Genomic DNA, 23479 nt, shown 5'->3' with positions numbered 1-23479 from the left:
TTACTAAACTCTGAGAATCACAGAATCACAGAACAGTCTAGGTTGGAAGAGACCTACAAGATCACCAAGTCCAACCTCTGACCTAACTCAACAAATCTTCCACTAAACCATATCCCTAAGCTCTACATCTAAACATCTTTTAAAGACCTCCAGGGATGGTGACTCAACCACTTCCATGGGCAGTCTATTCCAGTGACTAACAACCCTTTCAGTAAAGAAGTTCTTCCTAATATCCAACCTAAACCTCCCCTGGCACAACTTTAGCCCATTCCCCCTCGTCCTGTCACCAGGCACATGGGAGAATAGACCAACCCCCACCTCGCTACAGCCTCCTTTAAGGTACCTGTAGAGTGCAATAAGGTCGCCCCTGAGCCTCCTCTTCTCCAGGCTAAACAGTCCCAGCTCCCTTATCAAGCTGGATATTCTGGGTTAGCCTAAAAAAACAAACAAACAAAAAAAAAACAACAGAAACTACATTCACCATTCACTGCATTCTCTCCTCCCTTGTGATCCTCCACAGTACTGTGCAGAATATATATATATGTAATAATATAATTATATAATATGTAATATATAACAACTATATATATACAACTTATAATTAATATAATTATTATATTATATTGTATTGTATTGTATTGTATTGTATTTATTATATTATATATATAGTGCAGGTCCATAAGGTCCTGTGGGGTAAATCCCTGTTTCTGTCTTTCCCAATTCTTTCTCTTCCACTACGGTGAAATAAAAAATTTCCCCCTTTTATTCTGAGATGGCTACACTGGTTGATCTACACTAAATGGACCAATGATGAATTTATTTTATATGATAATTTACATGATAACTGCATTTGTTAAAATGAGGTCTGGTGTTGTTAAACTCCTGTAGAGTAATTGTGATTGAAATATGTTGAAGAGCCATGCATATTTGAACGTCATGAACCAGAAAATTTATAAGATATTGCTTAATAATAGGTGTTTTGTTTTTAAAATATCTGAAACTATAATTTATACTGATGGGATAAATTGAGGATGAATATTATTTACAATCTGATTTAACAGTTTATATTTTAATATACACTGTATATTTTAATATTCAGAATAACAGAAAAACTATGGAACACTGGGAAAAGAGGTGAACTTTTTCAATCAAAGAAAATGCAATTCTCTTACAGCAAACAAAAACTTTCCTCAAGGGACTTCAGTGAGTATTGCTCTAATTATGAAACAGAATTAGTAAGATTCTTGTTTTCTTCATTGCACGTGAACAATTATCAAGCTATGAACCTACATCTGAAGTTCTTGTACTACCCTTCCCACATACTGACCTGCACAGACTTAAAAGCAGAGGTAATAAATAAGGTTTTTCTGTCAGGAAGAAGGTGTTTTTTATTTATTTATTTTATTTATTTATTTATTCATTTTTAAGATTTTCATACTCAAGGACTGATGACACAGGGAGAAGTTATTTTATGCTTTTACAATGCAAAGATTGATATGAAGGAATTAGAGCTGGGTAGGATGGCCTAATCAAGAACATTATTAGGCACTTTTTGTGATATTCATTACAAGACAATCACATAAAGACAGATAAGGTTTGCATGGAAGAAAATGATAATACATCATGAAATAAACTAGAAATCACAAGGTATACACATGTAAAATTAATTATTTATGAAAACACACTATAAACACTACAAAATCTTTGTGTTCACCCAGTCTCCAGCAACATTTATTTTAATCAGTGATCAGAAGAAATTTCAGAAATACTTTAAGAGAACATACATTTATCTAGAACATACATTTATCTAATTTTTAAGTATCAAAGCTCTTGCTCAGAAATATAAAAATGTGTCTGAGTTATAACTATCCTTTAAGGATAACATCATTCATTAGAAAAAAAAATAATAAAAAAAAGCCCTGTTTGCTTAGTAAGTGTTCTTAGTGATGAATAACTAACTCATCAGCTTTCTACCCATGTTCAAAAAGCTTTTAGAAATTTATTGGTATGGTGCTCAGTTCTGATAATTCAGCTTGCAATATAATCACAGATATCACCAGGAGCTACGTAATTAATTCCCCAGTGCAGAATGAATTTAATTTTCAATGACTTTATTGAGATTTTTTTTGTTATTTTTACAATGAGAAACTATAATCACTGTTACACAACTTCCAAATATTTCAAACAAGACAGCAATATCCTATTTTTTTGATTTTTTCTGTTCCATGTTCAGCTCCCGAGATAGATTCTCTGTCTCAGTTTCATCTTCCTGTAAAAGAAAACGAAAACATGAGCATTAACCAATCTATTGTAGAAGTACAGTGTTTTTACTTACGCATATGCATAGAATTTTGTTCATATTTTTGTCATCTTTTGATAAGCATAAAAATAAGCAAAAAAAAATCATTTGTTCAAGCATTTAATTCTGCTTAATAGATGAAATAAAAATAAAATTTAAGCAAGTCTAATCATCAGCATTCATAGTCAAAGAATAATTTAATAAGTAAATGTTTCAGTTGTAGCCCTGAACAATCTACTTGGTTACATAAAAAAAAAAAAAATCCTAAACCATACACAACAAGATATTCAAACATTTTCAGCAGACAGCATTTCATACTTTTCGTTTGTTCTTGACCAGAGGTTTCCACTAAATTATTTTCAAATGCAAGAACTTTCATCATTGTTCTAAAAATTACTTTTGAAAAGCATCTGCCATTGAAAAATGTTTCATTTTTTTTGAGACCAGATATGTTTACTTCACCATTTGATAAAAGACAATAAATTTAAGTTCATAGACACTTTATGTGCTGCAGCATCGTATTTTTGTCCCATCTAGCATATTTTCTTGACAGGTCTGCCAATTTTCCAATTACTTGTACCACCATATGTTATCTGAAGATCAGTCAGGTCTAAAATAGGAAACATGAGCATGTCAGGCAGCAGCATGCTTACAATATTCTACAGCTTCAACTCCAAGAGTTGGGCTCATAATTCAAGATGGGTTTTGCTGGATCACACTGAAAAAAATGAAGTGACATCATAATGCCCGTCTTCATAGGAATGGATACTATTTTGTGCCCAGTACAAAATCATGACCTCTAAAGTATAAATTGCAGAAGTCTGAGAAAACTATTTCATAAGGCAACTTGCAAGCTATCACATCATGAACAGGCCTTATCACACATTCAAAGTACAGCCAATTTTCCTGCCTGCGCATTTTAATTCACAATACAGAGAATCTTCTTTGCTCTAGAAACAAAAAGGAGAGCAAATGAATAGACATTTGGGAGCAAAGAAGCATTCTGGCTGCTGTAACATCACTCATCAACATCTGAGAGAGAGAAATGTCAAGGCCATTAGGTGGGACCCAGAAAACCACAATGTGGCTTCCTGCTTTAACACAGCACCTTCATTCTTCTAGGCAAGTGACCTTTTTGCATCCTAGTCTTCCCTTCCCTACACAAAATACACAAAATAGAACAGCAACAGAAAATCTCATTAAAAAATTGTAGTCTCAGATTATGTCATACAACACTGAAAAAAAAATGAAAAGCTAGTTGCATACAACACTGAAAAAAAATGAAAAGCTAGTTGCTCTACTGAAGAAGTGTATACTCCAAAGCATCCTGTTTCCAAATACTCTCCCCTTCTGAAAGTAAGGTAGACATGAGAAATATTTTCATGACTGGCCACTCAAGACTAAATGCATTTTTCTAACTTCCTGGATAGTCATCTCTTCAATTATCTTTAAAACATGTAGTGAGTACTGTGATTCTTCTAGTTCAGGTGAGGAAACACATCTATGCATGTGTGTTAAACCAAGGATAGTTGATTTGTTTAAATTACAAGTATAGTACATATTGAAGAGTGTAATGTATAGTACACACATAAAGGTCAAACTTCTAATGCAAATAAAGACTAGGCAGACTGGGAAACAACAAAGTAGCAGTGTGTAATTGAGTTTATATGTACTGCTTACAGGAGACAAAGAATATTGCTGAATAAAAAAGCCATCCACAGAAACTGTTGTCTCGTATATAATATCAGCAAGGGTCTTTCAGGACAGGCTTAAGGAAAGCAAATCTGCATGTTTCTATAGATCCTTACCTTCATAAGTCATATTTTGGTGGCCTCAATGCCAAATAACTCATCTTTCCAGTATATAACCTGCTGTTATTCCAATGTCCTTTGTCATCCGCCTTCCCAGGGGGAATGTAAACCCTACACAGCCATTCTTTCCCAACACACTTGACTTAGTACTTAGGCTTTCCTCTTTCAGTAGAAAAAGCATGCAGAAATTTCAGAGACTACAGGAAAAGAACCCGGATCTTATCTTCAGTGAAGAATATAGGAGGGTGAAGGAATATTAAGCTGAACATTAGCTTCCTGAGCCTATTTTTTAGGACAAAAAAAGCCTATTTTTTAGGACAAAAAGGCTTTATCCAGTGAAAGATGTTTCAGAAAAGAATCTTCTGGTTTTTTTTGAAGGCTTTAAATGTTTTAATTTTGTGCTTATAAGGTCATGCTTGCTGTCTGGCAGATTTCCTAGTTTACAGCAGCAGCTGCAGTGCTCAGTGTTTTCTGAGAAGCAGAAATGATGGCTGACTGGTTAAGGGAAGTCTAGGATTTGCTCTGCATGAATACTAAAGATGGAAGCACCTGTTCTGGGATATTTTGCAGTATCAATGTTCTTTCTTTTGTTCATCTGCTGCTGGTTCAATGCAGTAAAACATATCCAAACTGGCAAAAATCTACTAGGAGTATAAATTGGATTTATGTGGCTGACTTTCACATGCAAGTCATCTAAGTTCCTGGCTGTTATTTTGTTATTTTTTGTTATTTTGATATTTTCAAGCGCAAGAGCTTTCTAAATTGTGTTGTATTAAGTCATACTCCACATGGGACATCTTAGTTTTGTAGAGGCATTTTTATTTCATCTCCATTTTCACAGAATTTCACAGAATTTTCCAAGAACAGAAAGTATCACATATTATTTTGAAATGAAAATCTAATGGGTGACTTGTTGAAAAGGCATGATGGTTCATCTTTCTTAGGGTATGCATTAACAAGAGGAGAAAATGTTTTCTTTGTTACATATATCTTCAGCCAGATCAGTTCACTGAGCTGTGCATTACCACATGAACAACAATGCCAGGGCAAATGAGAAGCCAGAAATAACTGGCAGGGGACACCGGAAAGTGTGAAATAAGTATTCTGACAACCATGCAGCTTTCCAACAGAAAAAAAAAAAAAAAAAAAAAAAAAAAAAAAAAAAAAGTGACAGCAGTGTCCTGAAAATGACAAGTTTGCTAATTACTGAAAATTATCAGAAAATTTTGAGACACGAACTCCTATTATAAAAAGGGTAATGTCACTGCAAGTATAATTGGGAAGGATTTGAAATGCCAATTTAGAGTGCAATTTTTGACCATACTCTAAAGTGTGAAGGTTTGCTATTACTTCAGTTTGTTGACAACGCAAAATTTCTATACAATTTTAAATATTTTCTTTAATAACCCAAGAGGCATCCCAATGATTGTACATACAATACTGAATTTGTTGGAATTTCTAATGTCATTAATAATGTTTGAATGTTCAGCTAAATACCCTGTGTAACCTAATTATGAAGTAATGATGCCAGACTGAAAATTAAACATATTTAATATATTTGTTTTACTAATTACCACTTACCATTATAAAGCTTTTAATTCTGAAGGGTAGCAAAGGAAAACCTTTTATTTATTTTCATTATCAGTTAAAAACAGTCTGTGATGGCAGTGTGTAAAGTTGCTATTACTGGTTTATGTATTTCTGGTTATAAATACTGGATGAAATACTGAATTCTAGTTTCTGCTTCACAAAATTCAGTTCGCATTATTTCTGTTAGTACATCACATCTCTATTTTTCATTATTATTTATTTTGCTTCAAGTCACTCTATGACTCAACTGCCAAAGTGCATTCTGCCCTAAGAATCCTGAAACAGATCAGTCCTTTCAGTGTTAAGATGTTAAACCATCAAAGTAGGTCTTGCTAGAAGATGTCACAAATCAAACACCTTTCAGTATCTTTTCTGCCTACAGCCAATTGTAGACTCAAACATTAAGTTAATTTTGAATGCAGTCACATAAAATATGCCCCAACACAGATCTGACGACTTGTAAGAGTAGCAAAGGGAAGTGAATCCCTCAAGACCATATTTACTGAGACTATTACTGCTCATACTGAAAAAGTGCATTTGGCAGCCCAAAGGTTATTTTCATGTTGAAATCAATTAAGCTTACTAGTCTGGAATTGTTCTTTTAGAATAAAAAAAAAAAAAAAAAAAAAAAAAAAGAAGTGATGAGGAAAAGAACAAAGGGCTTTAAAAATTGCCGTTAAACCTAATACTCTATATGAAACATGAGTTCAGAAGCTTCTTAAGCCACAGCCAGCTGGACATCCCATGGGGGAGACCTTCCACACCAGCCTGTTTCTTACACCCTTTCCCCAGGCAATCCTCCAGTCCCTGAAGGAATCAAGGAACTGGATTAAAGGGTCCTTTGGCTGATCTACAGATGACTTCAAAAGCCCTGGGGACATTTGAACATCAGTTCAACCTACTTAGTCTACACCTGGTAGTTGAGCATTAGTGGGTCACAGTAACAGAATAGGGCCCAGAAGTTAAAACTGAGAGCCTTCAGTCTGCCACCTAAATAAGCATTTCAAATTATTATGAAAGTATTGAGCATTTAGTAGCTCTGCTACAGTTAATAGCAATACTTTGAAATTTAGATGCCTTTAGGTGGCAAAAACTAGAGGTAAGAGGTTGACATTTAAGTTCCTATTTCTGAAAATTTTGATCTGACAGTTGAGAGACAGTGTGTGCTTCTGTCATATAACTTAATCTCCCTTGAAAGCATGTTTAAGGTCAACTACAAATGGTACTCTGAGCAGAGAATAAGTGGCCCCAAGTGGAAAGTTAATTTTGTAGTAATTATTGCAGAATGCTCCCCTGTAGATAAATTCTGACATGAGAATATATATATATATATATATATCCTAGAACTAAGGTTCTGAATGTCCCTTACTCTTTTACCCCTTCAACAAACTTCATTTGAAATGTCTGAGAATTTCTTTTAATTCCATTAGTTAATTATATGAAATCTCAAAGATAACAATGGATTAGACAGTTCTTAACTATGCAGGGAAATTGACACTACACTGTACATAGAACGAATCACACATCAGTTAACTCCATTTCACAGATTTGTGCATTACATGACACCTGTAATTTCTAAAATTTTATTACAAAAATATTTTTAATAAAGTTAATTTTCTGGTTTTGACCTATGTGAAGTTAAAATGTGTTATGAACTTAAACAGATACATATCATAGTATGATGAACATCTGAATAAATGAGCTAAAATAAAATTTGTACTACTAAGAAACGATTGAAGGGTTTTCCACGCTATCACATAATCTATAAACACCACCTCAGAAACACTCAGGCCCAAATTCCAATGTTATTACTTTTTGTACTGCCTTAATCCAAGAGAGGTGTAATATGACTAATATACTAGGCTTCAGTGAGGGTGTCCAGTTGATCACAAGAAACACCAAGTGTTCCAAACTATAAAAAGGTAAGGAAATAAAGACAAAACAAGAGAAAGATTGTTTTGTATTCAAGTATAATGAATGTAACTATGTTGTAGAGTCCAGAAGAACAAAGATTGTTCTTCCATGGAAGCACGTCGTCAAAGAACCTGCGAGACTCTCTATATGGACATTTCCTCCAAACTGCAGAATCTGAACGTCTCATTTGGTTGAACCACAAACCTCACACAAACCTCAACCTTCCTGCCAGCAGGAAGACTCTGGACTCTTCTGAGGGCAGCAGTTTTACACACTCAAGTAGACGGAAAGCAATCACCCAAGTAGATGGAAAGCAATATTTGCTAACTCAGTGTGGTACTTATAAAGACAAGCAAAGTCACTACATACAATCAAGATGTTATAGTTCATAGACATTGCAGTTTATATCTCACTGGGAGGATGTATGCATACTAGCATTTTTAAAACCTCAACCTAGACAGCAGGTATTTCATCATCTACCTCACAGATTCTAGACTACAAAACATAAGCTGGAAGTAGGTAAAAATACTAACTCTTTAAAAATTCAACAGGACAAGGGAACTTTAGAAACTACGAGAGCTAAATTCTTCCTTTCCAATTTAATGCACGAGATTTGGAGGAAAATGAGTTTGAAGGATTCTAAATTGAGAATTAAATCAGTATTTCTGTTAAATCAGCAAAAGGTGAGCATCCAGCACTAAAATTCAGAAGTTATTTTTCTTCCAAAGCCCATGCTATCTGCTTCAAATGTATTGCTGACAACCCTTATAATGAAGAGTGGTGCAAAAATACAGAGTACAACTGGAACAGTTCTTTACCAATGGACATTAGAAGCTAATATAAATTTCTCATGATAGATGACAGTTTTCTGCCACTGCAGTACTTCAGTGATAAGGCAGCTGTTTGTTTCCCAGGAAAAGGAGACCCTTGCTACATGGATCATTTTCATAGTGACAGCCTTGACAAGTTTGACATTTGCTTCATGAAGTATTCTGAAGCAGACATCAAGAAAATGCACCCTCTGGGACCACTGGCAAGCTGACAGTTGTACCTTTTAATGTGCATCTCCATTAATTCTTACTGTCAGACCCCACCGAATTCCTACAACGAAATCTCAGCTGATCTGGTAACATTCAAAAAATGGAGGCTATGAATGAGCTAAGCATTATGTAAATAAACATGCCATCGATTAGTTGGAAGTAGTTCCCCGCCCCGTTTTGTTCAGTGGAGAGAGCCACGTTGAAATGCTCGGTGGTTCCAAGGGAGCCCTTCACCGCTGCAGTGCAGGGCACGGTGCTCTAGGTGGCAATGCAAGACTAGAACTGTTTTGACATTCCAGCTCCTCTTAAGAAGCTACAAACAGCTGCTTGTTTATCACAAACTCTTTCCTTTAACTTGTACTGGTACAAGAACTTGAAGGCTTTTTGAAATTGTTGTCGGTGTTTTGTATTTTCTATTTCCTTTTTTCTAATTCTGATTATACAGAAAAATGTACCACTGCAAGAGTCCTTACAGCCAAATTTCATGTAACGCTTAGTACAGAAGTGGAATTTTATGCCAGATTTCCAGTCCCCCATCTGTTTCTCTCATTTTTAGAAGGCAACCATTCCACTGAGTGGTCCTTTTGGCTGACTGCCACTACAGTTGGGATGCTCTTCAGGGCAGGTGGTGCTTGAAACCAAACCATTGTTTTAAAAGTTCAGCTGGTTCTCCTTGAAGAAAGTACAGGAAAATGTTTCCTCTTTAACAACTCAAGTCTTTAAAGGTTTAGGTTTATGAACTTTACACAGTATCTATGAATGCTTAACTATTACAAGCCTGAAACATCAAGTATGAAATAGATGAAAAGCCACTTCAAGAGGATTGTACTGTGCCTGTACCTGTAAGCTTCTTTAATCACCACTTCAGACTCAGAATGCATGCTTGTCTTTCATTCATGTCTTTCAAGTCTGACCCTGTCCCTAAGAACCTTTCTAAAGCAAATTTTTCACTCAGTTATACCACTTATATCTGTGCATGTGTAAATATATGCACATATGGAAACCACAATAATATTTTCTACTTATGTGACAGTATTATCATTATAGTTATAAATTATAAATTAAAGTTAAAAGTTTCAGTATATATATATACTCACAGTACTATGACCGAATCATATCCTGTACCCTAGAAATGCATACTCTAATCAAATCAAGATTATTTTAAATATCTATGCCTATACTCCTTCCAAACTTACAGTACACCTTTACCAAATTATAAGAAGGAAAACTTCTTGATTCTAAGAAATAAAATGTCATTTTCTTACAACAGCTCCATGAGCACAAAAGGTTCTCAGGCCAACGATGAGGAATTAACAGCTCTTTTAAACATTTTTAGTTCTTAGTACTGTACATAATAAATATATAAATAAAAGGCTATTCTTTTTACTGATCAATTGTTGGGGCTCTGCATATACCTTGGGAGCTACTAAATTATATTTGAGGAGTTTTTTCATACTCAACTATTTTCACAAATAAGTTCATTTATACACACTTCAATCAAGAGGTCTGAATGTTATTTGTTCCCAAAGTGATTAACAATATTAAATAAAGTATGCACAAATGAGTTACAGAGAAATGCTCCTGCAAACTACAGTTTAGAAATGCTGCCTACAATTGAAGGCAGCTGAAAGATACTGCACTAAACATCAATGAAGTACACTTTTTTAACAGAAAGAGATAGTACTACTGTATGAAAGGAATAAATTTCTCTCTATAACAGAGAAAATCTAGACCTTAATGAAAATGTTTTAGGAAAAATGAGTACATTGCATGCTTCTGATCAAAATTAATTAGAGTTTTAATGTTTTACATTTTCTCCATAATTCTTTAAATGGTGCATTTATTTCATAGTAATAAACATTCGGTTCATTAAGTAAAGTTCAAAATCTGTGTTACTCGCTACATTTAACAACCTTTGGCCTTCTTCTTCAGTATTTCTTGATTCAGGTTTCCAAAGCATTGAATAAGCAATTGATGAACACAATTAAATTTCATGACTCGGCATATTTAGGATTCTTATTTCATCGAAGACAAAGGGCAATTAATCTACCATTCTATACTGAATCTAACTTTAGTGAGTCATGATAGATACTGAAATGAACTTGCAGGAAATGCTTAATTAAATTACTGTAAAAAGCACAACCAAAGTTTTTTTCCTTATGAGAAAAGAAAATTATTATATATATATTTTTTTAAAGTCTACAGCAGTATTATAAATTTAATAACTTGGGAATGAATGAAAACATTGCTATAATGTGACAGCTAACAATTCAGAAACCTTTCTTTCTCCCTTTTTTATATTTCATCAGAGCATTTCACCTGAGTAAAGCCATGAAATTTTGTTCAGGCTCAAGGCACAAAAGATGGAGTTCTCAATGGATTTAATACGATAGCAGGCTGAACAACACTTTATTTTAGTCATCTAGTTTCCAAAAAGTGATATAAGCAAATGCTGTGAAAATGCCTTCCTATTTGTTATAATTACCACTTCTAATGACAATCCATGAAGTTGCAAATGATAAATGAAAGAAATCAAAAAAGTTGGGGAAGCAGATGGAGGGACTAGTTACGATAACAAATAAAACCTATGCTACTGACACAGAAATCAGAGATGGAAGAGGCTTTTACTTTACATTTTTAAAAACAATTCCTTTTTTTAGGTCTCCCAGAACATGAAGTGGTGTTCAAACTTCTATTTATATGAATGCATTATACCAGTTATTTTCTTTATTTGCAGTGTTATCAAACACTCAGTGGATTTCTAATATTATTATATTATTTTTGACAGCACAGTCTTTACACAACAATATTTAGATTTATAAACCAATTACTTGATAGGACCAATTCTGCATGGCAAAAGCAGAAAAATTGTTTCCTATTACTGTTCTTTTGGCTCCTGTACATATGGTGTTTACTAACAAGGAACTGCACAGTTTTGCACAGTATCAAGCAAAAGGATTAAAATCAGAATTCAACAAAAATAACTTGACAGGCTTTTCAATGACTTCAACATGCATTAAGTAAAATCCCCAAAAGAGCATCCTAGTCCAGAAATAGATCATCTTCACACTATCAACCCAGGTACAATCCCTTGTGGAAGATCTACACCTTCCCTACCATTCATTTAATCTAAATAAACACTAGCACTGCAGACCTACCCAAAAGTCAAAATCATTCTCTTATGAAATCTACAAGCATACCTCTATTTACACAGTAAGACCCAGACTTTAAGGCTACTGACCTTAACTAGCTATGGTCTTAACTTTGAGGCTATGGACCTTACATCAAATTGGACAAGAAGTTTATGACTTTGGAAATTAGGATTCAGTTGATTTGAAGGCAAAGGCAGACTTATAGATTTGTTTGTTGATACATTTTTAACTTCATTTCTGTACTTAAGGGAGCACTTACTGTTCTTATCCTGTAAAAATGCCTGTACAGTTGTGTTTCATACAGCAGAGCAACTCAACTCCGTGAAGCATCAAGGGTATGTTGGTAACAAACACAGTAAATTTTGAGTCATAACTGTAACACATAATATACTGATGTTTTAATAATTTTAATTTGATTGACTTCTAAGTGAAATATATATATATATCTGTGAAATAAATTCTCTTCAAATTCTGCTCTAGTCTTTGCATTTCCAACCAAGGTTCTGTACTGAGTCTGGCTGGAATTGAGTTAGTTTTCCCCACAGCAGCTCATTTAGTGCTGTGCTCTGCACCTCTAGGTAGAACAGCATTGGTATTGCACCAATGTTTTGGCTACAGATGAGCAGTGCTGTCACAGCATCAACCCCTCCCTCAAAGGCCAGTAGGCTGGATGTGGGCAAGAGTTAAGGAAGGGACATCACCAGGGCACCTGACCTAAACCAACCAGAAGGATATTCCATACTGTATGAAGTCATGCTCAGCAATAAAAGCTGAAGGGAAGGAGAAAGGGAGGTTCTCATTATGAAAACTTTGGTCTTCCCCAGCAACCACTATGCATATTGACGTCCTGTTCCTCAAGACGTGGACAAACATCACTTGCTGATCAGAAGTAGAGAACATTTATTTTCCCCTTTCACTTTCATCAGCCTTTTCTTTTTTTATTATTATTTTTATTATTATTTTATTTTATTTTAATTAAACTGTCCTTATTTCAGCCCATGAGGTTTTTCATTTTATTTTCTTCCTTTTTCCTTCTGAATAGGGGGGAGTGAGAAAGTGGCATGAAAGTGGGGCTGAGCTGCCCATTAGTTATTAAACCACGCAGGTTCCAAAGCCAAGTGTTATTTAATTCACTGGATATACTGAAAGATTTTTTGGTGATTTGTCAGGAGAGTGATGATGTTTCACTGCAGTTTTGTGAAGTCATAATCTGATGAAACTCTTCCAACTGGAAGTAATGCAATGACCAACCATTTAAGGTAATACCATAATCGAAATGAACCTTGAAAAATCTGCTCTGTGAGAGAATCTACCTCCAAACATGCTCTGAAATCCTTCCAAAACTTTTTCTCTAGTGGTGTTTATATATATACATAGATATAGATATAAAAGTTTAATTGCTTTTCTGAAATTGAGAATCAAGTTAATTGGCAGAGCTTACCTTGGTCTAGGCAGTCACCATAAACAAGATCCCTTACAGGTTTGTGGTGCATTTCCTTCTGATAAATCTTGAAGTTATTATTTCAGTATATGACATCAAAGTCAGCTTGAGGCTTGAGAACAGCTTGCTTACTATCTCTCCCTGCCCCCCATCACATCACACATAATTTTGTCAGAAGATTTGGAGGAAAAAGTACTTTGATGTGATTCAATTACTGAAAAACTATATTCTAAAAGATTCCCAAAGCTAGGGAAATTTGGCTATAAATAATTACTGTTTTGCATATTTATGGTAGAAAGGCTCATTACAAAGCTGTGATGGTTTTACTCGAGTGGGCAGCCGAGCTCCACCACAATTGCTCTCTCACTCCTCCCCTCCTCAAAGAGGAAGGGGGAGAAAAGACAACACAAAGAGCTCGAGGTTTGAGATGAGAATGATTTAATTAAAGGGAAGGGGAATGGGGAGGAAAAGAAACAAAAGAAACAACAAGGCCACGCGGAAGCACAGAGAGAAAGGAAAAAAAATATTCTCTACTTTCCATCAACGAGCGATGTTCGGCCACGTCTTGGGAAGCAGGGCCTCAAAATGCATACTGGTTGTTCAGGAGAGACCCTCCCCCATGAGAACCCCCCTTTTATTGCTTGGTGTGACATCAGGTGTTATGGAATATTCCTTTGGTTGGTTTAGGTCAGCTGCCCTGGTGATGTCCCTCCCTATCAATTACCCACCCCCAGCCGGCTGGCTCTTGGGGGCTTGGAGGGAGTTCTGATGCTGTGCCAGCACTATGCAGCAATAGACACAACACTGGAGTGATACCAGTGCTGTTCCAGCTACGAGTGCAGAGCACAGCACTGTGTGGGCTGCTGCAGGGAAAGGTGACTCCATCCCAGACAGACCCAACACAAAAGCTTACATTATAAATCATTATTTATCTACTTTTCCTTAAAATGTTGAAGTCACAATATCATTTGTTGAAACTCCTGAAGCATACTAAACTCCATTCCTCAGAAGACTATTCACTCAGTTGTTTTTTGTTTGTTTGTTTCCCATTCTGCCATTCAGTTATACCATGGTGCTTCCAAGACATAATATGCTTCACAACCATTAAGGTCCACAACATGCAAACACGTATAGACGCATCATTACATTCAACTCATCTGATCACTGAAATGAACAATACTATTTACTGCAGTTACGTATGAAATATACTGTAGAACAAGGCCTCTCTAGAATGGAATACTGAATTTAAATAGACCAAGCATGGCATTTAAATTATGGGTATTTAAGAAGAAGTTGAGGTGATTTTCAGAGGGCTATTTTTTCCTGAAATGCTGTTGCTTCCAGTCAGCTGCAACTGAAGGGTTCCAGCCAACACTTTACTTAGGGTCAGCAATGTTCAGCAGTTACTGATCTATTCTTTATCTTTGTTGATTGTTCATTTTACGTAGTTGTAACCTCAAAATAGTTTGTAAAAAAAAAATATGAAAACTCCAAAAGTGTGTAGCACTGCCATTCAAAGGAGCATTTAAATTTAGAAACAAATATGCAACAATAGTACCTCAAATTCCAATGCAATTTAAATATATGTTTATAAAGAATATGAAGACTATGAAGCAAATAAGGAAATGTCTATTTTGATAGACAACAAATCAAGGACCTTGTTCTTCCTCTATGAATTGATGTTTCCCTTTGTCTTTCAGTAATCTCCTTAACATGACACTTAATCAATTGTGAATGAAACTGCACTGAAGTATTTTTAATTCATTTAATTTCAAGGAAGCCTTTCAAGATGTAAGTTCTCTAAAAACAAAGCTTGAAAAAATTTATTAGCTGTTGTTTCCCCTGTCATTCAAAACACTTAAACTGATGCCATTTAAGACCTGGACGTAGAAAGCTCCCTAGCTCCTCACAAGATTTTGCTGTTCAATTTGATAAATCGTATTAGCTTGATTTAATAATTATTTAACCATAACATCAATTAATAATCCAAATCTTGTCTAAGTCATGCCACATATTGTACAAACACATCTGGAGAGTCTGATCTTGTAGAGTCTAAAATCAGCTGTGAAGTAAATGAAAGAAGGGAAGGATAAGAAGTAAAACATCATAAAAGCCAAGTCGATCAGGATAATGGGCATGTGTCTCACATTTTTTGTGCTGAGAACAGCTGATATATTAAGATTGATAAAAAGTATATAATGTATACAAAATTTATATAAGCTATTACATATAGAAGTATATCATAGAATCATAGAATCATAGAATATCCTGAGTTGGAAGGGACCCTTAAGGATCATCAAGTCCAACTCTTGACACCGCACAGGTCTACCCAAAAGTTCAGACCATGTGACTAAGTGCACAGTCCAATCTCTTCTTAAATTCAGACAGGCTTGGTGCAGTGACAACTTCCCTGGGGAGCCTGTTCCAGTGTGCAACCACCCTCTCTGTGAAGAACCCCCTCCTGATATCAAGCCTAAATTTCCCCTGCCTCAGCTTAACCCCGTTCCCGCGGGTCCTGTCACTGGTGTTAATGGAGAAAAGGTCTCCTGTCTCTCGACACCCCCTTACGAGGAAGTTGTAGACTGTGATGAGGTCTCCTCTCAGCCTCCTCTTCTCCAGGCTGAACAGGCCCAGTGACCTCAGCCGTTCTTCGTACGTCTTCCCCTCCAGGCCTATCACCATCTTCGTAGCCCTCCTCTGGACACTCTCCAACAGTTTCATGTCCTTTTTATACTGTGGTGCCCAGAACTGCACACAGTACTCGAGGTGAGGCCGCACCATTTTTATATATAAAATAAATATATTGACTACATGTAAAATACACAAAAAGTCTATCAGTTATTACAGATATTTTAGCAAAACAGTACTGAGCCTAGGATTTATAATTTAAAGGAGGGTCACTAACAGAAACCAGGATAAAGTTAATGCATGTGCCTATAGTAAAGCAAGGTCTGAGATTCAGACGAGGATTTCCTCTGCAAAAATCTCAGCTCTGATGTTTGTCCCCCTGATATAAAATCTATTTGGCCTGGCAGAGAGAGGGTTGTGGAAACTGAACTCACTGCTATGTTAAAGAACTTATTGGTAAAATATGAATAATAATTCTTGCAATAGCAGGATGGAGGTCTATGCATGAAAAGATTTATATAAGTGCTAAGTGCTGTTATTACATTCAGAAAGTACAGAAGGCTTTAAAAGCACTAACTTTTCTAGTGCATCACCTATTCTTTCTGCAGCCAGCAAAGAAGACATAAAATGAATGTAGTTATTGCAAGAAACTGTCTGGTTCTAAATTCTGATGCATATTTTTTGTCTCTAGGAAAAGTAAACAACCATTAATAGCAGGAATTTTATGATACAAAACACAGTAAAATATGCAGCAAGCTATAAAGTATATGAAAAGCTGTTCTACTTTACATAAACTTGTTTTTCATAAGTAAATTATTTAATTGGAAAGATGCTTTGAGAGCAATCAGAAGGCAATGCATAAAAAGGTGTCTGGTTTGGAATGATGAAAAGAGAATGGAGCCAATTTTTAAAACATAATGAATAAGAAAGTAAGTACATAGTGGGTGCTAGAAAATCAGCCAATTAGATTGATATGTCTATTCCTCTTTTTCAGAAGGACGAGTACCTGCTCTCCAAGGAGGACCATATTCTAAGAGCATTTAAGTGGCAGTCAGTATCCCCACCTATGAAAGATGCAGTGGCCAGCTTGAGTTACATCATTTTATTTTTTTTTCTATGACAATACCCTTTTATGTTTAAGTTGTCTTGCATTGGGTGATGATAATTTTTAAGGCTGTAGTCCGGGATTACATCTTTGGGTACACCAATTTTTGGATATTTAGTTTCTGATTTAGGATTTTTAAAATACATCATTTATTTTCTATCTTCTGCTTACATTTCAAACTGCTGTTTACTCAATGGACAGCAGGTTTCATATTCAAATTCCATTCATCAAAGACAATAGCAATAGCAAAGACAAAGCAATAATTCATTTGCCCTCTCAACATATCATTTTCAAAAACTGTGAGTATTTCCTCTGTATATAACCATTTTTTCCTTTGAAAATCCTTATTTCACTTATGAAAATAAAAAGGAAGATTTTTCTTTCATATACTTAAAACATTAATTACAGAAAGAGAGTAATTTGTACTGCCTAAGAGGTTAAAATCCTTGCTCTGAACAGAGCTGTCACTAGTACAGTATTTACATGTATAAAGTGATTTCTGCATGAATAGGATTGTTCCAGGACAAAACAACATTTTTAATACTGTAAACAAACAAGAGATGAATGCATAAAATGAACTGTTTAACAGGGCTTTAGGTACCCCTTGTGCATTGTATTTGGAAATGAAGTCCTTAAACTCAGAAGCAGAGGGATTCTCTGTGGATTAGAAGGGAGCCCCACAGTCCTTTCAGTAGCATCTTTTCATACAAAATTTGGCACAAACCCTCCATTTGCTTCAGCAAATGACTTCATGCTTTGTCCTTTTAATCCAATTTCCACCTTAATATAGTCTACAATGTAGTGAAAATACTGAAAGAAGATGCCTGGAAATGTATTGTGTTGGAAATCTAAACGAGGCAGTAATCCAATCAGTCTGTTCTTCATTAACTGAGAAGTTTAACCCACAGATAATCCACACAAACTACCTTTCAAAACTAGCTATGACTGGATACAGTTATCACACAGATATGACTCAAAAAGGCAGGTAAGAGGCTAAGTCTGACAAAAAGAAAATGAACAGATACAACTGAAAGCCACAATAAGTACTGTAATCCTTATCACAGCTTGAACAGCTCAGGTCTGTACAGTATTACAGCATTAGTTACTTCACTGGTGCAGCCGTTAAATGTATAGGCTACCCTATTTAGGAATAACTTCCTTATTAGCAGGCATTATCTCCTCTTTTTTTGTAGGCCAAAACATCACAGAATCACAGAATCACACAGAATAGTCTAGGTTGGAAGAGACCTCCAAGATCACCGAGTCCAACCTCTGACCTAACGCTAACAAATCTTCCACTAAACCATATCCCTAAGCTCTACACCTAAACGTCTTTTAAAGACCTCCAGGGATGGTGACTCAACCACTTCCCTGGGCAGCCCATTCCAGTGACTAACAACCCTTTCAGTAAAGAAGTTCTTCCTAATATCCAACCTAAACCTCCCCTGGCGCAACTTTAGCCCATTCCCCCTCGTCCTGTCACCAGGCACGTGGGAGAATAGACCAACCGCCACCTCGCTACAGCCTCCTTTCAGGTACTGGTAGAGTGCAATAAGGTCACCCCTGAGCCTCCTCTTCTCCAGGCTAAACAGTCCCAGCTCCCTCAGCCGCTCCTCGTAAGACTTGTTCTCCAGACCCTTCACCAGCTTCCTAGCCCTTCTCTGGACTCGCTTGAGCACCTCCATGTCCTTCTTGTAGCGAGGGGCCCAAAACTGAACACAGTACTCGAGGTGCGGCCTCACCAGAGCCGAGTACAGGGGGACAATCACTTCCCTGGACCTGCTGGCCACGCTGTTTCTTATGCAAGCCAGGATGCTGCTGGCCTTCTTGGCCACCTGAGCACACTGCTGGCTCATATTCAGCCGACTGTCAACCACTACTCCCAGGTCCTTCTCTGCCAGGCAGCTTTCTAATCACACATCTCCCAGCCTGTAGCGCTGTTTGGGGTTGTTGTGCCCCAGGTGCAAGACCCGGCACTTGGCCTTGTTGAACTTCATACCATTGGCCTCGGCCCATCGGTCCAGCCTATCCAGATCAAATGGATCACATCCATGCATACCTTAAGCAGACACCCCACAGCAGCCAGAATCCCATTCAGGAAAGCCTTATTCATACTTTACTGTTGAGGAAAATAGCAATTTCCTTGTAAGTAAACATTGCTACTTTTGCTTCATCTTTCTTAGACCGATTAACCATATGATGTCCTGAAAATGACAAGACAGCTGTGGACTCCAACAGCTTGCCATCTATGTGTGCTGGCAAAGAAGGGCTCCAAACCAGTATCACAGTGTCTCTCTTGCAAAAGCTCCATAGATCCACAGATGAATTAAAGCAACCTATCATCACTGTCAACACAGTGAGATTCAACAGAGATTAAATAAAAAATAAAACACCAACAATCTTCAAGCAAATTAAATATGATGAAAACATAGCACTAAGATATTACCATCAGAATATTCAGTACCATGTATCTTTTTTATCCTATTCAAACTAGTATCTCTTCATACATGTCTTTAATTCATGTTTTCAGCAGAAGCAGGAAACCGAAAACTGTACCTACCGAAAGCAAAAGCATATTCAATAGTTTAATGGATTACAGTCCTGCAAATCAGAATCTGCAGAAAGCACAAAGCAAGTGAATTGAGGGCTGGAGCTCACTGGAGTTCATTCCAACAATCTCAACTGTAGAACTCCTACTTTCCTTCACAGTGAGAAAACATGACAAATAAAAGCCAAGAGTAGATAATTCATATTCACTCTAGCGTATGGGGGTGCATGCTAAATTCTCAATGGCTATGACTGGCAAAAAAGAATTGTGGAGTATTTTGTACCATTAGTGAGGCATTTTCTGAGTGTATCTTGTTTTGCATAGCCAAAATTTTCAGTTTTACACAGTTCTCCATAGAAAGCTAAATTGTTTCTTAATAATTTCCACGATTTCTCTGTACTGGGTCTGGCTGGGATGTTAACTTTCCATGCAGCAGTCCATACAGTGCTGTGCTCTGCACTTGGAGCTAGAACAGCAGTGGGATCACACCGGTGTTGTGTCTGCTGCTGAGAAGGGCTGGCACAGCATCAGGACTCTCTCTAACCCTCCTAGGGGGTGGGCAAAAAAGTGAGAAAGAAGCATCACCAGGGCAGCTGACCTAAACCAACCAAAGGGATATTCCATACCATATGATGTCACACTCAGCAATAAAAGGTGGAAAAAGGAAGAAGAGGGGAGGGGTGGGCTCTCGTTGCGAAAACATCTGTCCTCCTCCCGAACACTGGCTACGTGCGTTGAGGCCCTGCTTCAAGGATGTAGTCAAGCATCACTCATTTATGGGAAGCAGAGAGTAATTTCCTTCCTCTGCACTTCCACATAGCCTTTACTTGTTTTGTTTTGTTATTCCCTTTCCCCCTCCCTCTTTTATATATTTTTTTCTCTTTAATTAAATCATCCTTATCTCAACCCGTGAGTTGTTCTTTCCTTTACTTCTTCCCCTCCTCATCTGAGGAGGGGGATTGAAAGAGCGGTTGTGGTGTTCAGCTGCCTAGCACGGTAAAACCACCACATTCTCACAAGATATAAGGGTTTTGTTTATGTAGAACATTTCAAAGTTAAGATGTGAGAAGCACAAAAGTGTTCAGGAAGGAGGAGGAAGACCCAGGAAAATGGAAAATACATTTCCTGGCATTATTTGCCCACACTGGCAAATAAACTCTCAGCAATAAACTATCACTGTTGTTTAGTGAAAAGGATTTGCATTCTCGTCTATGTAAAAATACAGGATATGTCCATGATTCTCATTTTCTTGTTGTTTCTCTGAGTGATTGAAGCAAGGGCTGAGACTTTTTTTTTCCTTTTTCTTTTTCTTTTTTTTTTTTTTTTTTTTCCTGGATAGTTTCTTTAAATGCAACACAGCCCTCTCCTACTCCTTGGTTAAAGTCCCATATATATATATATGTTTTTTCATTTTCAAGGTCTTATCGAATGATTCAAAGAGTAAAAGAGAGTTCTCTCCATGCTTGTTTGGTTGTTTTGAGCTGATAGCTTTAGGCAAAAGCAGGTGACTATAATATGTCTGAAGGCTTCAGTACCACCCTCTCACAAGCCATTTTCTTTTGCTGCCTTTGCAACATGTGCAGAGCTTTGGCAAATGTTGCACCATTTTCAGGCTTGTTTCCTTCCAGCTTTCACAGTTTACTTAAAAAAAAAAAAAAAAAAAAAAAAAAAAAAAAAAACTAATCTTTTTAACTAGAAAAGTTTCTGAAGATCCTTAAAGTAACTCTGAAAATCTTGATGACCTTTCCTTTAGACACAGTTCTTTCTTTCCTGCTCTGCCCTGCTTCCTTTCTTAAAAGAACATCTCTTGGTACAAGGACAAGGTAGAACTAATGGCTTAACATGTATAGATAAATCCAGGTGGGCAACTAAGGAGATTTCTCCAGAGAGGAAATACCTGGCAGCTGGTTTGCTTTTTAAAAAACAAACAAACAAGTTTGTTGGTGGTGGTTTTTTTTTTTGTTGTTGTTGTTGTTGTTTTTTGTTTGCTTGTTTTTCTTGAATCTGATATTTAAGAGATTTGGAAAGCAAAATAGCACTGAAATCAGGGAGAAAAACTGAAGCAGGCACCATTCACTTTCTCTGAAGAAATTAGAAACTTGTTTGGGGACTATTGCAATGTGTTCTAATGAGAAAAAGAGCACCTTTGGTGTCCACTTTGTAATAGTTGACATAGGAATTGAATATTACATAGGCATTGAATATTTCAATGATTAATACTATTTTCAACTCATTCATCCACTATAAAAGCCTTTTAAACCAGGAGTCCTGTTTTTTGTTAGGGAATGTATGAAGTGATATTTATCCTCAGATTTATTCTGTTCAGCAACGTACTTTATCCACCTCACTAGGAATGAATGGGAGTCTGAAAATTAAACATTTCAGATGAAAGGATACAACACAGAAATTAATTTTCCAACTATGTGTTCAGCTTTTTTGTTTGCTTTAAAAGACAGTCCACCTGTCTATTCTGTAGCCTATAAAAGCAGTTGCCAGCCTTCAGTCCTTGTTCTCTCCTTTGGGAAGAAAATTCATTCATGACTAAATCACTAATCCTTGCTTAGCAGCATCTAATCACTGCTCATCTTAGTTGTTTTGTTTTTATTCTTATTTTTATTCTGTACCTTGAAAATTAAGCTTCCAGTCTTTTCATGCAAAATGAATTGCTGAAAACTGAAAAATTTTAGTGGGGTTGGAGCAGAGGACTCGTCTCATTGTACTGGTCCATAGCTGGTAAGCTGTTATGTCAACTGTTGGCCCTAAATCCCTTTTAGACACAGAGAGAGATTCTTACCATCACTTTCATAAGCCAAATTTCTTAATATTTTAGAACTCCCATAATAATAATATTTCATCTCTCTGAAAAAAAAAAAAAAAAAAAAAAAGGTTTAGATTCTTATTTGTGGCAACAGAAGCCTTTGTTCAACTGTTACAGATTTTCTGAGGAATACAGCAGGTTTTGATCACACTTCTATCAACTGAGATAACTTTTGTAACTAACTTCTAGAGATAAACCCATCTTGTTTTCACCACACTAGATACGTATCCCCCACTACTCCAAAAATGTTAAATGCATAACTGAATTTCCTTTTCTCAAGGCGTACGATTTCATAACCCGTGGCATGAAAGGATAATAAGAGTCAATTGAGAACAATATGTTATGTCTGTCCAAACATTTGAAATGCCATATCTCTTCAGTAGCTTGGCTTATACATCATTCTTTTGCTTTCTACATTAGTGTTTATGAACCAGTCATCTATCAAGCCCTGCAAAATCAAAGAGTAGATATTCTGGAGGCAATATTTTTTTTTTTCATACTTTCAGAAAAGCACACTCAAATATATGTGGTCTAACAGCAATTAACACTTCAGAGAGCACATTGTTTCTTTGGGCTTGAAATACCACTTTCAAACACAAGATTGGCGGACTTGCTGAAATTGCTAAGCCACAGACTTCAGCTTTCTGGAACATATGAAAAGACTACTTTTCTGTCCAATGGTAGGCTTTCTTAATTAAGTTTTTTTGGTGCTAGAAGATGTGAAGCAAGCTCCTTACAGAGCATTGTAAGATGTGAATTCTAGTATAAAAACCATCATTAATTCTCTAATGCTAAACTAGCATTAATTTTCTACCAAATAAGCTACCATTAATTCAGTAAATATAAATCAGGAACTTCTAAAGTTACAATACTCTGGAAAAAATGGCTAAGTCATCTTGTCCACAATTCATATATGTTAACTGCAGAAACAGAAAATAAAAAAATAAGGAAGGCAGGGAGGCAGGGAGGGAGGCAGGAAGGCAGGAAGAAAGGGAGAAAGAAAGGGAGAAAGAAAGGGAGAAAGAAAGGGAGAAAGAAAGGGAGAAAGGGAGAAAGGGAGAAAGAAAGAGAGAAAGAAAGAAAGAAAGAAAGAAAGAAAGAAAGAAAGAAAGAAAGAAAGAAAGAAAGAAAGA

General features: G+C 36.3%; 1 protein-coding gene across 3 annotated transcripts in view; it reads right to left on the bottom strand.

Annotated features, from left to right (window-relative positions):
• Window positions 1–1709: 1709 nt before the first annotated feature.
• PHF14 (PHD finger protein 14) overlaps window positions 1710–23479 on the bottom strand; it is a 167221-nt gene continuing 145451 nt past the window's right edge. For 2 of the 3 annotated variants that reach the window (XM_035316865.1, XM_035316867.1), the window contains one exon: window positions 1710–2269. The gene's annotated coding sequence lies outside the window, so the exon portion shown is untranslated. The remainder of the gene's footprint in view (window positions 2270–23479) is intronic. The other variant, XM_035316873.1, reaches the window with a different exon arrangement.

Source organism: Oxyura jamaicensis, chromosome 2 (assembly GCF_011077185.1).
Source record: "Oxyura jamaicensis isolate SHBP4307 breed ruddy duck chromosome 2, BPBGC_Ojam_1.0, whole genome shotgun sequence".
NCBI classification, from domain to species: domain Eukaryota; kingdom Metazoa; phylum Chordata; class Aves; order Anseriformes; family Anatidae; genus Oxyura; species Oxyura jamaicensis.
Note: the sequence above shows the minus strand (reverse complement) of the source record. Positions and strands in the feature narration are given on the sequence as shown.